Raw genomic sequence first — 15,891 nt, forward strand, 5'->3', positions numbered from 1 at the left:
GCTCAGCAGCCAGCCCAGCATGTGTAGTATTTTGAGTAACAAAGACAGTCCAAAGGTAAGCAAAAGGTGGCTGCTCACCTGTATAGGTTGTGTGGGACACAACAACCACAGTAGCAAAGGACAACTGGGCAGCAGCTGGAAAACATGTCCTGGAGACATCACAGAATCACAAGCATGGACCAGCCCCCTCTGAAGGATGGGTAGATGGCTGTCAGCTATTTATGAAGGAGTTGTAGTCGTAGTTAGGCTGGAGTTGGTGTTTTGGTCCTGGGCCTAGTCCTCACTTCAGCGGGCTGCGGTAGTGGAGTTGCACTAGAGTGTGTCTGTCCGGACATTATAGGATGTCTTACAATGTCCGGACAGACACACCCTAGTGCAACTCCACTACTGCAGCCCGCTGAAGTGAGGACTAGGCCCAGGACCAAAACACCAACTCCTTCATAAATAGCTGACAGCCATGGTCAGAAGAAACAGTTAATTTTTTTGTACTTGAAAAAGAGTCAGAGTGGTTCGAAACACGTTGTGCTGCCAATAAAGTCATTTGTTTCATTTACTTGGGTTAGCGCTGGTTTCTACCCATCCTTCAGAGGGGGGTTGGTCCATGCTTGTGACTCACCAGACTGTTTCTCTAGAGCAGGGGTAGGGAACCTTCGGCTCTCCAGATGCTGTGAAACTACAACTCCCAACATGCTCCATTCACTTCCATTGGAGTTCCAAGAACAGCAGAATAAGTATGCATGCTGGGAGTTGTAGTTTTGCAACAGCTAGAGAGCCGTACGTTCCCTACCCCTGCTCTAGAGGGTGGCTGATATAAAGGAAAGAAAACGTCTCTTTCCTCTTTATAGAGGTATATAATACCGCACATCTATGAGGAGTGAAAGGTGCTCTTTGAATGGTTAAGACCTATATGTCCCCAGTCATAGAGAGGTTTAGCCATAAATATAATGTAGCTACAGGTCGGGGGATACATTTGGTGGGATCCACAGATCACAATAACAGGAGTTTCTTGTACCCACATTCTGAATTTTCCAATGGTTAGGCAGGCCCCATAAATTTATATGCGGTCACTGGAGTACACAATCTCTTGGACTCCCAAATCAACTGAACTCTTGTATGACTTATACTACATTTCAAAAGCGGATACAAGGAACCCCAATTCTTTTTTTGGGTACCAACCCATTTTTGGCCAGAATGCTCAAGGTGTGCTTCTTTTATATGATCTTGATTACGGTTTTCCATAGGGAAAATACACCTCAAAAAAATGCTGCAGCCTCACTAGTTTATGTCCTTAGTAACTACTTTGTGTGGACATTATACATATATAAACATCTATATATTTTAAAGAAAAACAATTGTAGCAGCACCAGAAAATCTGGGGATCATCCCATAAATTGCACGGCAGAAACCCCTCTCCAGGCCAAAGGGTTTGTAATAAGAAAAAACAATTCAGTCTGCCAGCAACTTGTATGGATGGAAAATGTCCTTTTATTGGAAAAAGCAGTGCACCACGTATTGGTCCACACTGGGACCTTTCTCAAGTGCAAAAAATGCAGAAAGGTTCCTGTGAGGAGCGATACGTGGTGTACTGCTTTGTCCATCCATACAACTTGCTGGCAGACTGGATTGTTTTGTTTTTTTTTGTTTTTTTTCTCTCTCTCTCTCTCTCTATATACATATATAATATATATACACACAAACGAATATATATATATATATATATATATATATATATATATATATATATATATATAGGTTGATTTGAAAAAGAAAAACTGAATATTCGCATTCCATAACAATGGACGCCTCGGCCTATCTGAGGAAGTACAATATCCACTTCACAGAACGTCACTATGTCGTATACAGTTCCCACCTCCTACAAGAAAACCGCGCCAAATGGTATCACGTGCGTAGTGTGTAAGCCTCCAGCTCGTAGTTATGGGAGAGAGGCGGGGGAGGTAAGTGACGTAGTCATAACCCTTCAGCAGTAACAGCATCTATTGGCTGGGGGCAGCTCTGAGGGGCTGACCGCGGCAGGGAAGTGTTTTGCTGAGAGACTCACTACTTCCGGGACATGCCGTATACCCAGCTACACCACGGTACAACATGGTTCTGTATCGGCTGAAGAGATACAGCTGGCTGGTAAGTGAGTGTGCTTCGGTCTCTGCTTGCCCGGTGTTGTCAGGCTGCGCTGGTTGGTGGACACGTCACGTATCTGTACGCGCACGTTGTTCTCATTGCACTGTAGTTCTGTTTGCAGTGTGTGCTGCTGCTGCTACTCCCAGTCTGTATACTGTGTAGTAATCACGTGTACTTGTCTGTGGACTGACGTCATGTGTTGGCATCCCTTGTGTAAGATGTGTTTACATCCTATGAGCCAGTGTAATTGGTGGAGTCTTTGCCACTCAGAGAAGTCTGTGTCATGGACTTAACAGCAGTGTATGGCTATGGTCACACTACCGTTATGTGACTGTTTAGCGACACTGTCCCCTAGTCTGCTTAAAGGGGCTGTCCAGGACAAGATTTTAAAGATTAAATACGTTGGGGGCACCGTAAAAAAAAAAAAAAAAACAACAACTCGCCTGTCCCGGTTGCTCCATTGTCGTCCTGCAGGTTGTGGTTTGTTTTCTCTCCTGGGTCTCTTCCTGTATTATCCTGAAGGTACTGATTGGACTCGGCTGTCACATGACTGCTAAGGCCAATCAGCGGCCTCAGAAAGAGCATCCGTGATGTCACAGGTACTTCAGGCCATTCATTGTTTGATCTCATTTTTGCCTGGACAAGCCCTTTAAAATATGTGGAAAGAAAAAAGATTTGGAAACCTTGTGGAGGGATTTGGGTTTCTGTTTTTCGAGTTCCGAAGTGGACCCGAAGAATGGAAACCCAGTACGGGTGTGAACCGAGTGTCAGTTGTACTTATGATGGGAATAGAAGTGTAACATGGAATACGTCAGAGTCTAGGATAGTGGTAACCTTGATTTTATCATTCTGATCAGAATTGTGTCCTTTGAAAAGGCAAATTCATCGATTTAGTCTGATTAACCGCTTTAAAGGGGTTTTCCAATTTCAGGACATACTATAAGCAAACTATTTTTTTCAAAATCAGTCCATGGTCTTGTGTTGAGCACACCAATGCAAAGGCAGCTCTTTTAGAAGTCCGTCTGGTCTTCAAAACGGACAACCTAACTTCAGGCAATGGAGAGGCAGGATGTGAAGCATGTACAGTACCAGGAATATGGATAGAAGGACAAACCAGCCCAACTCTGACTTCTGCTTTGACCTTTAGGCCGGGGCCCCACGGGACGGAAACTCCTTGATTTGCCCATGGCAGAAATGCTGCAGGGAAAATAGCAGTGTTTTACAGTAAATGCACAGTGGATTGGATTCTAGTGAATCCAATGCCCACTTGGCAGTAAAAACCGTGGTGTCAACACACCGCAATTTCCAAAACTGGCGTGGTTTTGGAAATCGCAGCAAGTCAATTATATCTATGGAAACACCTGTGGTTTCCCCATAGATATAATTGTAACAGAAAGTACGCAGAGAAAAACTCAGCTAACTTTTTGTCTAAAGTGCTGCGGGAAGAACCACGATGCGTTGCCGTTGCAGTTTTTCCTGCAGAACTTTTTGGCTGTGGGACGTCCCTTGGGGCCTTTAGCCTTATAAATGGCTGACAGCCATGGTCTGTCAGAAGCAGTAAAGATTCTCTAATTCATTAAAAAGATGACTGTAACTAAGATAGCTATATATTTTCTATGAAAAGAAACATTTAACTATTTATGCATCTGTTGTAAAATATAAAATATTTTATAATACAGTAAAATGATTACTTTAACTACATAAAGTGGTTGTCCATGGGAAGATGGTCAACCGCCCCACCTTTTAACTAAGCAGAGGATTGAAAAAAATTCATACTCGCCTGTCCCTGATGCTCTGTTGTCTTGCCGGCTTATTTTTTTTCAATGCCCCTGGCTTATTTAACCTTTTTCTTGCCGAGGACGTAGCTGTACGTCCTCCCAGGGTGGCACTTCTGTTGCAGAGAACGTAGCTAATACGTCCTCCCTACTAATGCCACTATCTTTGGGATGGATGGAGCTGATTTAAAATGATTTAAGATTCATTTTACAGATGAGAATCTCATCTTTAAAATGATACCAAGGTCTTCATGATAGAACTTATAGTTATGGAGCGATTCACTGTTGAAAACGCTATTTGGCATTGAGACAACTGCAGATCTCAATTCCTGACAGCATTTTTAACAATGAATCGCTCCCTAACTATAAGTTCTATCATGTAGACCTTGGTGTCATTTTATAGATGAGATTCTCATCTTTAAAGAGGACCTTTCATCACTTGGAGCACATGCGGTTTTATATACCGCTAGAAAGCTGACTGTGTGCTAAATTTCACAATCTGTGCCCCGGATGAAGAGCTATCAGTGCTGGTACAGCAGCGCTGTACTGTGAGAGTGGGGAGGAACGCTTCCCCCAGTACTCTTCTATCGACGAATACTGTGAGGAAAGGGCGCTCCTTACCTCTCTCACAGTACAGCGCTATAGGCGCTGCTTTGAGGAAGGGCGTTCCTGACTAACTGTCAGCAATGCCCTTCTGACGGTGAAGAGCTACGGTATTGGCACCGATAGCTCTTCACCCGGGACACAGATCGTGATAGCTGTATATAAAACCACATGTTCCCCAAGTGATGAAAGTTCCTCTTTAGGGCCCGTTCACAGGGCCACGTCCTAATCCGCACCTTCACAATGGACCTTGAAGAAGGATATAAGATCCGAAACGCGTCATCTGACGTTAGCCTTTTTGTCTCTTCCTGTGACTGCGTGTTTATATTTTATCCTGTGGACATGAAATAAAAGCAAAGTTTTTTATTAGAGGAACTTTCGTTTCGTTGCTGGATGATTTCTCGTACTATTTCTTCACAATGGTGGTCTATGGAGACCGCTCGCAATCTTTTTTCCACTAGCGGAAAAAAAGAAGCGAGCTGCCCTTTCTTCAGGCGGATTCTGGGGCTCGTTGAGCCCCCGCGTCCACCTCGCAGCAGCAACCTCCAAAGTTGGCCCATTCATTTGAGCCTACTCTGGAGGGAAAAGTTGCGAATGTTGGAAGCCGTGGCAGGTGGATTTTGGCCCAAGAGTGACGCGGCTCCCTGCGTCACTCTTTGTGCCAAAGTCCGCCCTGCCGCTCCCCGTGTGAACAGGGCCGTAAAATGAATCTTACCCTATATTCAGCCAGGCTGAGTTCCAAGTGGGGGGAAAAAAAAAAACCAGTCCTCAAGCTCAGGGAAGGGGCAGACAGACAACCAAAACATTCCCTCCCCTTTCCCAGCAACTACTGCACCCAAAAACTCCGGCCATTTTAATTTTTGAAATTTTCTAGTATCTGCTGCATTCCCCCCTCCCCTCGGCTTATACTCGAGTCAGTTTTTTGTGGTAAAATTAGGGGCCTTGGCTTATATTCGGGTCGGCTTATGCTCAAGTATACACGGTAATATGTTATGTTCAAGAAAGAAAATTGTTTTTCCTTAATTTTTGTTTTCCAGCTTCTCATGGCATTATACAGAATAGTAAATAGTGCCATTGGAAAGTGCAATTTGTCCAGTAAAAAATAAGACATCATACAATTGTGAATGGAAAAATGAAAAAAGTATATGGCTTTAGAAGGAAGCAAAAGACGAAAATTCAAAACTGAAAAATTTCATGGTCCTGAACTGGTTAATCATAATTTGAAGATGGATTTTTTTTTTTTTTTTTTACCCACTCCTTTCCCACACCAACCAAAATTGGTACAGACTGATTCCACACTCCTGTACAGTACGCACTCATTGCTTATATCGTTCCCTGTTAAAAGTCAATAATTCAGTAGAGCGCGGTAGTAGAATAATAGGTGCTGAAACGAACGATGGGGACTGGAGTGAAAATTCTGTCTATGGTAGAAATGGTGAAGTGGTGCTACTTGAAGGATACAAAGTGCTGAAGGTGGTGGAACTCCCCCCTCCCGCTCCTGATAACACTCGATTATGGCTGAGCTGTGTGAGCAGAGGGAGGGGGAGTTCCTCCCCGCTCCACAGTACAGCCTGATAGGCGCTGCTGGGCAGAAGGGCGTCCCTGGCTAACTGTCAGAAACGCCCTTCTGACACTAAAGCGCTACGGTACCGGGACCGATAGTGCTTTACACCGGGCACAGATCGTGAAAGCCGATAGTGCGCTGAATTCAGCGCACTGTCAGCTTTCCAGCAGTATATAGAACTGCATGTGCCCGATCTGATGAAAGGTCCTCTTTAAGGGGTATTATCCTTTTGAGCCAAATTCCAAATCTGTAGTTCCTATTTTGATTTATATGAGGGGGTGCAGTTTTTAAACTGGGATTTATTAGGAGATTGTAATTTAAAAAAAAAAAAATGGGGAGGGTGGGAGTTTGGCACATTGTATTGTACATCTGGAAAATTGCTGTTACGCTTGTGAGTCTTCTAATATCCAAAATAAATTAAAGGACGATTAAAAGATGATGTTGATATAAATCAGAGATATGGTAGATAGAGATGAGCGAACACTAAAATGTTCGAGGTTCGAAATTCGATTCGAACAGCCGCTCAATGTTCGTGTGTTCGAACGGGTTTCGAACCCCATTATAGTCTATGGGGAACAGATACTCGTTAAGGGGGAAACCCAAATCCGTGTCTGGAGGGTCACCAAGTCCACTATGACACCCCAGGAAATGATGCCAACACCTCTGGAATGACACTGGGACAGCAGGGGAAGCATGTCTGGGGGCATCTAACACACCAAAGACCCTCTATTACCCCAACATCACAGCCTAACAACTACACACTTTACACACTCAATACCACCTCTCTGACAGTAGGAAAACACCTTGAAACATGTGTATTTGGCACTTGCAGTGAGGAGAGCTTGTCACCAGCAGTGAATTTGGCCCTTGTAGTAAGTTGAGGTTGGCACCAACATTTGTTTTGAAAATCAGGGTGGATTGAGCCTCTAACCAGCAGAGTTTGGGCAAATTCATGGTGGAGGGAGCCTCTAAACACCCCAGTTTGGGCAAATTCATGGTGGAGGGAGCCTCTAAAAACCCCAGTTTGGACCAATTCATGGTGGAGGGAGCCTCTAACCAGCCCAGTTTGGACCAATTAATGGTGGAGGGAGCCTCTAACCAGCCCAGTTTGGACCAATTCATGGTGGAGGGAGCCTCTAACCAGCCCAGTTTGGACCAATTAATGGTGGAGGGAGCCTCTAAAAAACCCAGTTTGGACCAATTCATGGTGGAGGGAGCCTCTAACCAGCCCAGTTTGGGCAAATTCATGGTGGAGGGAGCCTCTAACCAGCCCAGTTTGGACCAATTCATGGTGGAGGGAGCCTCTAACCAGCCCAGTTTGGACCAATTCATGGTGGAGGGAGCCTCTAACCAGCCCAGTTTGGACCAATTAATGGTGGAGGGAGCCTCTAACCAGTCCAGTTTGGACCAATTCATGGTGGAGGGAGCCTCTAAACAGCCCAGTTTGGGCAAATTCATGGTGGAGGGAGCCTCTAAAAAACCCAGTTTGGACCAATTCATGGTGGAGGGAGCCTCTAACCAGCCCAGTTTGGACCAATTAATGGTGGAGGGAGCCTCTAACCAGCCCAGTTTGGACCAATTCATGGTGGAGGGAGCCTCTAACCAGCCCAGTTTGGACCAATTCATGGTGGAGGGAGCCTCTAAACAGCCCAGTTTGGGCAAATTCATGGTGGAGGGAGCCTCTAAAAACCCCAGTTTGGACCAATTCATGGTGGAGGGAGCCTCTAAACAGCCCAGTTTGGGCAAATTCATGGTGGAGGAAGCCTCTAAAAAACCCAGTTTGGACCAATTCATGGTGGAGGGAGCCTCTAAACAGCCCAGTTTGGACCAATTAATGGTGGAGGGAGCCTCTAAACAGCCCAGTTTGGACCAATTAATGGTGGAGGGAGCCTCTAACCAGCCCAGTTTGGACCAATTCATGGTGGAGGGAGCCTCTAACCACCCCAGTTTGGACCAATTAATGGTGGAGGGAGCCTCTAACCAGCCCAGTTTGGACCAATTCATGGTGGAGGGAGCCTCTAAAAAACCCAGTTTGGACCAATTCATGGTGGAGGGAGCCTCTAAACAGCCCAGTTTGGGCAAATTCATGGTGGAGGGAGCCTCTAAACAGCCCAGTTTGGGCAAATTCATGGTGGAGGGAGCCTCTAACCAGCCCAGTTTGGACCAATTAATGGTGGAGGGAGCCTCTAACCAGCCCAGTTTGGACCAATTCATGGTGGAGGGAGCCTCTAAACAGCCAAGTTTGGACCAATTCATGGTGGAGGGAGCCTCTAAAAAACCCAGTTTGGACCAATTCATGGTGGAGGGAGCCTCTAACCAGCCCAGTTTGGACCAATTAATGGTGGAGGGAGCCTCTAACCAGCCCAGTTTGGACCAATTAATGGTGGAGGGAGCCTCTAACCAGCCCAGTTTGGACCAATTCATGGTGGAGGGAGCCTCTAAACAGCCCAGTTTGGGCAAATTCATGGTGGAGGGAGCCTCTAAACAGCCCAGTTTGGGCAAATTCATGGTGGAGGGAGCCTCTAACCAGCCCAGTTTGGACCAATTCATGGTGGAGGGAGCCTCTAACCAGCCCAGTTTGGACCAATTAATGGTGGAGGGAGCCTCTAAAAAACCCAGTTTGGACCAATTCATGGTGGAGGGAGCCTCTAAACAGCCCAGTTTGGGCAAATTCATGGTGGAGGGAGCCTCTAACCAGCCCAGTTTGGACCAATTAATGGTGGAGGGAGCCTCTAAACAGCCCAGTTTGGGCAAATTCATGGTGGAGGGAGCCTCTAACCAGCCCAGTTTGGACCAATTCATGGTGGAGGGAGCCTCTAACCAGCCCAGTTTGGACCAATTAATGGTGGAGGGAGCCTCTAACCAGCCCAGTTTGGACCAATTCATGGTGGAGGGAGCCTCTAAACAGCCCAGTTTGGGCAAATTCATGGTGGAGGGAGCCTCTAACCAGCCCAGTTTGGACCAATTAATGGTGGAGGGAGCCTCTAAACAGCCCAGTTTGGGCAAATTCATGGTGGAGGGAGCCTCTAACCAGCCCAGTTTGGACCAATTCATGGTGGAGGGAGCCTCTAACCAGCCCAGTTTGGACCAATTAATGGTGGAGGGAGCCTCTAAAAAACCCAGTTTGGACCAATTCATGGTGGAGGGAGCCTCTAACCAGCCCAGTTTGGACCAATTAATGGTGGAGGGAGCCTCTAACCAGCCCAGTTTGGACCAATTCATGGTGGAGGGAGCCTCTAACCAGCCCAGTTTGGACCAATTAATGGTGGAGGGAGCCTCTAACCAGCCCAGTTTGGACCAATTCATGGTGGAGGGAGCCTCTAAAAAACCCAGTTTGGACCAATTCATGGTGGAGGGAGCCTCTAAACAGCCCAGTTTGGGCAAATTCATGGTGGAGGGAGCCTCTAAACAGCCCAGTTTGGGCAAATTCATGGTGGAGGGAGCCTCTAACCAGCCCAGTTTGGACCAATTAATGGTGGAGGGAGCCTCTAACCAGCCCAGTTTGGACCAATTCATGGTGGAGGGAGCCTCTAAACAGCCAAGTTTGGACCAATTCATGGTGGAGGGAGCCTCTAAAAAACCCAGTTTGGACCAATTCATGGTGGAGGGAGCCTCTAACCAGCCCAGTTTGGACCAATTAATGGTGGAGGGAGCCTCTAACCAGCCCAGTTTGGACCAATTAATGGTGGAGGGAGCCTCTAACCAGCCCAGTTTGGACCAATTCATGGTGGAGGGAGCCTCTAACCAGCCCAGTTTGGACCAATTAATGGTGGAGGGAGCCTCTAACCAGCCCAGTTTGGACCAATTCATGGTGGAGGGAGCCTCTAACCAGCAGAGTTGGTGGAAATCAGGGTGGAGGGAGCCTCTAACCAGCAGAGTTGGGGGAAATCAGGGTGGAGGGAGCCTAGTATTAGCAGAATTGTGCAACGCTTATGGTGGATGAGTATGAGGATGCGGAGGAATTGGAGAGGTTGAGTACAGACATGGAGTTTCATGTTGGGGTGCTTTACACAGGTGGGCACAAAAATGACGGCTCTACCCAGTGGTGGTTCATTTTTATCAAAGTGAGCCGGTCGGCACTCTCAGCTGACAGACGGGTGCGCTTGTCAGTGATGATGCCACCGGCTGCACTGAACACCCTCTCAGATAGGACGCTGGCGGCAGGACAGGACAGCACCTCCAAGGCATATAGGGCAAGTTCAAGCCACAGGTCCAACTTCGACACCCAATACGTGTAGGGCGCAGAGGGGTCGGAGAGGACAGGGCTGTGGTCGGAAAGGTATTCCCGCAACATGCGCCTATACTTCTCACGCCTGGTGACACTAGGACCCTCCGTGGCGGCACTTTGGCGAGGGGGTGCCATCAAGGTGTCCCAGACCTTAGACAGTGTGCCCCTCGTTTGTGTGGACCGGTGAGAACTTGGTTGCCTACTGGAGGAACTGCCCTCCCTGCCGCCAACGTCACATGCTGGAAACATCTCCATCATATTCTGCACCAATTGCCTGTGGCAAGCATTGATGCGATTGGCCCTCCCCTCTACCGGAATAAAAGACGAGATGTTGTTTTTATACCGGGGGTCAAGGATAGCAAAGATCCAGTACTGGTTGTCCTCCATGATTTTGACAATACGCTTGTCGGTTGTAAAGCACCCCAACATGAACTCAGCCATGTCTGCCACAGTGTTAGTTGGCATGACTCCTCTGGCCCCACCGGAAAGTTCAATCTCCATTTCCTCCTCATCCTCCATGTCTACCCATCCGCGCTGCAACAATGGGACGATTCGAAGTTGCCCGGAAGCCTCCTGTATCACCATCACATCATCGGACAACTCTTCTTCCTCCTCCTCCTCCTCCTCCTCCATTAAACGCAGTGAAGCGGACAGATGTGTGGACCTACTCTCCAGCTGTGACGGATCGGATGCTATCCCTAACTCCTCTGTGTGATCTGAGTTATCCCTGATGTCAATCAGGGATTCTCTCAGAACACACAAGAGCGGGATTGTAAGGCTCACCATCGCATCCTCAGAGCTCACCCTCCTTGTGGACTCCTCAAAGACCCGTAGGATGTCACAAAGGTCTCTCATCCATGGCCACTCATGGATGTGAAACTGAGGCAGCTGACTTTGTGGCACCCTAGGGTTTTGTAGCTGGTATTCCATCAAAGGTCTCTGCTGCTCAACCACTCTATTCAACATCTGAAACGTTGAGTTCCAGCGTGTGGGGACGTCGCACAAAAGCCGGTGTTGTGGCACATGCAGGCGTTGCTGGAGAGATTTTAAGCTAGCAGCGGCTACTGTCGACTTGCGAAAGTGGGCGCACATGCGCCGCACTTTCACCAGTAGCTCTGGAACATTGGGGTAGCTCTTTAGGAAACGTTGCACCACTAGGTTGAAGACGTGGGCCAGGCATGGAACATGTTGGAGTCCGGCAAGCTCCAGAGCTGCTACCAGGTTCCGGCCGTTATCACAAACGACCATGCCTGGGCCCAGGTGCAGCGGCTCAAACCATATTGCCGTCTCATCGAGGAGGGCATCCCTCACCTCGGAGGCAGTGTGCTGTCTGTCCCCCAAGCTGATCAGCTTCAGCACAGCCTGCTGACGTCTACCAACGCCAGTGCTGCAACGTTTCCAACTCGTAGCTGGGGTCAATCTAACAGCGGAGGAGGAGGCGGTGGCGGAGGAGGAGGCGGTGGCGGAGGAGGAGGCGGTAGAGGAGGAGGAGGAGGGGGGTGTTCTTCTCGTGTCCCTGCCAGGAATGTTAGGCGGGGAGACGAGGTACACCGGGCCAGTTTGGGAAGCAGTCCCAGCCTCAACTACATTCACCCAGTGTGCCGTCAGTGAAATGTAGCGTCCCTGTCCGCATGCACTTGTCCACGCGTCGGTGGTCAAGTGGACCTTTGTGCAAAGCGCGGAACTAAGGGCCCGCCTGATGTTGAGTGACACGTGCTGGTGCAAGGCGGGGACGGCACACCGGGAGAAGTAGTGACGGCTAGGGACGGCATAGCGAGGTGCCGCAGTTGCCATCAGGTCCAGGAAGGCGGGAGTTTCAACAAGCCGGAACGCCAACATCTCCTGGGCCAGCAGTTTAGCGATGTTGGCGTTCAAGGCTTGCGCGTGTGGGTGGTTAGCAGTGTATTTCTGCCGCCGCTCCAATGTCTGAGAGATGGTGGGTTGTTGTAAAGAAACGCCTGATGGTGCCTTTGATGGTGCAGGAGAAGGAGATAAGACAGGACCAGGGGAGGATGAGGTAGAAGTCAACAAAGTGGCGGAGGCAGATGAAGTGGTGTCCTGGCTCGTCCTCTGGAGTGCATCGCCAGCACAGTCAGCAGTGGCAGAGGCAGTGGCAGAGGCAGTGGCAGTGGCGTGAACGGCAGGCGGCCTTTGTCCTGCCGTTGCTGCCTGCCACTGATTCCAGTGCTTGGATTCCAAATGACGGCGCATTGAAGTGGTGGACAGGTTGCTCTTCTCAGAGCCCCTAATCAATTTCGAGAGGCAAATTGTGCAGACAACACTATATCTGTCCTCGGCGCATTCCTTGAAAAAACTCCACACCTTCGAGAAACGTGCCCTCGAGGTGGGAGTTTTTCGGGGCTGGGTACGAACTGGAACATCTTGGGAGATTCCGGGTGTGGCCTGGCTTCGCCTAAGCTGCTGACCTCTGCCTCTGCCTCTAGCTACCCTTTTTGGTGCTGCACCTGCCTCAACATCCACACTACTTTCCCCGCTTGACATCCCCCCTGTCCAGGTCGGGTCAGTGTCCTCATCATCCACCACTTCCTCTTCCAACTCCTGTCTCATCTCCTCCTCCCGCACAATGCGCCGGTCAACTGGATGCCCTGACGGCAACTGCGTCACATCATCGTCGATGAGGGTGGGTTGCTGGTCATCCACCACCAAATCGAACGGAGATGGAGGAGACTCTAGTGTTTGAGCATCTGGACACAGATGCTCCTCTGTTAGGTTCGTGGAATCGTGACGTGGAGAGGCAGGTTGAGGGACAATGAAAGGAGCGGAGAACAGCTCTGGGGAGCAGGGACAGTTTGGGTTATTGTTCTGTAAAGCTTCGGAATTTTGGGAGGAAGGAAGACAAGACTGTTGGGTAATAGGAGGAGAGGAGGCAGAGTCTGACTGGCTGCTGGACAATGTGCTGTAAGCGTTTTCTGACAGCCATTGCAAGACCTGTTCCTGGTTCTCGGGCCTACTAAGGTTTGTACCCTGCAGTTTAGTTAATGTGGCAAGCAACCCTGGCACTGTGGAGTGGCGCAATGCTTGCTGCCCCACAGGAGTAGGCACGGGACGCCCTGTGGCTTCACTGCTACCTTGCTCCCCAGAACCATTCCCCCGACCTCGCCCACGGCCTCGTCCACGTCCTTTTCCGGGAGCCTTGCGCATTTTGAATTCCTAGTTAGAAATTGGCACTGTATACCAGTAGTAAAAATTGTGGGTGCACGTAACCCCAATATATTCTTTGAATTACCAGTCAGAAACTGGCACTATATGGCAGTAGCAAGAAATGAGGGTATTTATAACCCCAATATATTCTTTGAATTCCCAGTCAGACAATGGCACTGTATACCAGTAGTAAAAATTGTGGGTGCACGTAACCCCAATATATTCTTTGAATTCCCAGTCAGACACTGGCACTATATGGCAGTAGCAAGAAATGAGGGTATTTGTATTCCCAATATATTCTTTGAATTCCAGTCAGACAATGGCACTGTATACCAGTAGTAAAAATTGTGGGTGCACGTAACCACAATATATTCTTTGAATTACCAGTCAGAAACTGGCACTATATGGCAGTAGCAAGAAATGAGGGTATTTATAACCCCAATATATTCTTTGAATTCCCAGTCAGACAATGGCACTGTATACCAGTAGTAAAAATTGTGGGTGCACGTAACCCCAATATATTCTTTGAATTACCAGTCAGACACTGGCACTATATGGCAGTAGCAAGAAATGAGGGTATTTGTATTCCCAATATACTCTTTGAATTCCCAGTCAGACAATGGCACTGTATACCAGTAGTAAAAATTGTGGGTGCACGTAACCCCAATATATTCTTTGAATTACCAGTCAGACACTGGCACTATATGGCAGTAGCAAGAAATGAGGGTATTTGTATTCCCAATATACTCTTTGAATTCCCAGTCAGACAATGGCACTGTATACCAGTAGTAAAAATTGTGGGTGCACGTAACCCCAATATATTCTTTGAATTTCCAGTCAGACAGTGGCACTATATGGCAGTAGCAAGAACAAGGGATTATGTAGATAATCTTGTTTCCCTTAGTCCTAACAGCGGCACAATGTGGGGTATTTCGTGCCCCTGTGTGCTGGTAGGACAGGCGGAATTTTAATTAGCCATGTATTAATTTCACATGGCTTGTTCCCTTTAAGAGGGCACAGATACCTCCCCCCTGTGCGTAAATAACAAGTAATAATACATACATTCCAAAATAAACAACAATAGGGGGGGAATCCTTGTGCCGCTGTTAGGACTAAGGGAAACAAGATTATCTACATAATCCCTTGTTCCCTGTCGTCCCTACCAGCGGCACAATGTGGGGAAATAGCAAGTAATCCCCATAAGGGTGGGAGATTAAACACAAGCAGAATGTAATACAGTACGCCCGAAGGCAGTAGCTTCTGAGCCATACCGATCAAGTCGGTAGTGCTTCACAAAGGTCAATTCTGAAGACCAGGATGCTGCTGCACAAATCTGGTCCAAGGTGAGAGCCTTGACCTCTGCCCAAGAGGTCGATACTGCCCGCGTCGAATGGGCCCTTAGGACGGTCGGCGGAGGTAAGTTCTGACTCACAAACGCCAACTTGATTGCTTCCTTCACCCAGCGAGAGATGGTGGTCTTAGAAGCCTTGCGGCCTTTATGGCCCCCTACATAATTTATTAACAAGTTCTCAGATCTCCTGAAAGCGCGTGTGCGCTGAAGGTAAATCTGCAGGTTCCGGACTAAATCTAGGGTATGCCACTTCTCCTCCTCAGGGGAAGTGGGCACGGGAAAAAAGGTTGGCAAGCAAATGAGCTGACTCACATTCGCCCTAGAAGAAACTTTCGGCCTGAATCCTGGCAGAAATCTCAACTGAACACGGTCTTCAAAGAAGGCAATGTAAGGAGCTTCCGATGAGAGTGCTTGAAGCTCCCCTACTCTTTTTGCCGAGGTGATAGCGAGGAGAAAAGATACCTTATAGGTCAGCCACTTTAGATCCACCTCCTCCAGAGGTTCGAATGGAGCAACACAAAGTGCCGTTAGGACCTTGCTGAGGTCCCATTGGTGGACAGGAGCAGAAACTGCTGGTCTCAGCCTAGTTGCCCCTTTGATAAAGGTGCTCACTAAAGGATCCTGAGACAACCGCCTCCCCAGATAGGCGGACAAAGCGGCTACATGTACCTTCAGGGTAGAAGCTGCAAGCCCTCTGTCTAGGCCGTCCTGAAGGAAATCCAGGATCGCCCTCACAGGGGGATCGGAGGAGTCCACTTCGTGTTCCGTGCACCAGGCCTGGAAAATATTACCGATCCTACGGTAATTCTTATTGGTCGAGGTGGCTCTGGCGCTGGCTAAAGTCCTTAGGACGCCTTGAGACAGTCCTCTATTCCTTAATAGGGACTGGTCAACCTCCAGGCTGTCAGATTGAATCTCCTCAGATCGTGGTGTCTCAGCTCTCCTTGTGTCACCAGATCTGGGAGGGGGGGAAGCCTCCAATACCTGCCTTGACTCATCCACATGAGCTGGGCAAACCAAGTCCTTTTCGGCCAGAACGGGATTATGGCAATTCCCGAGACTTGGTCCTGTC

The 15,891-nt window shown here is 48.4% G+C and overlaps 1 protein-coding gene across 1 annotated transcript in view; it reads left to right on the top strand.

Moving 5' to 3' along the window:
- Positions 1–1,940: 1,940 nt before the first annotated feature.
- Positions 1,941–15,891, top strand: part of ICE1 (interactor of little elongation complex ELL subunit 1) — a 205,076-nt gene continuing 191,125 nt past the window's right edge. Inside the window, exon 1 of the mRNA XM_075271072.1 lies at positions 1,941–2,139. The gene's annotated coding sequence lies outside the window, so the exon portion shown is untranslated. The remainder of the gene's footprint in view (positions 2,140–15,891) is intronic.

The sequence above is a fragment of the Leptodactylus fuscus genome, chromosome 4, assembly GCF_031893055.1.
Source record: "Leptodactylus fuscus isolate aLepFus1 chromosome 4, aLepFus1.hap2, whole genome shotgun sequence".
In the NCBI taxonomy this organism is placed as follows: domain Eukaryota; kingdom Metazoa; phylum Chordata; class Amphibia; order Anura; family Leptodactylidae; genus Leptodactylus; species Leptodactylus fuscus.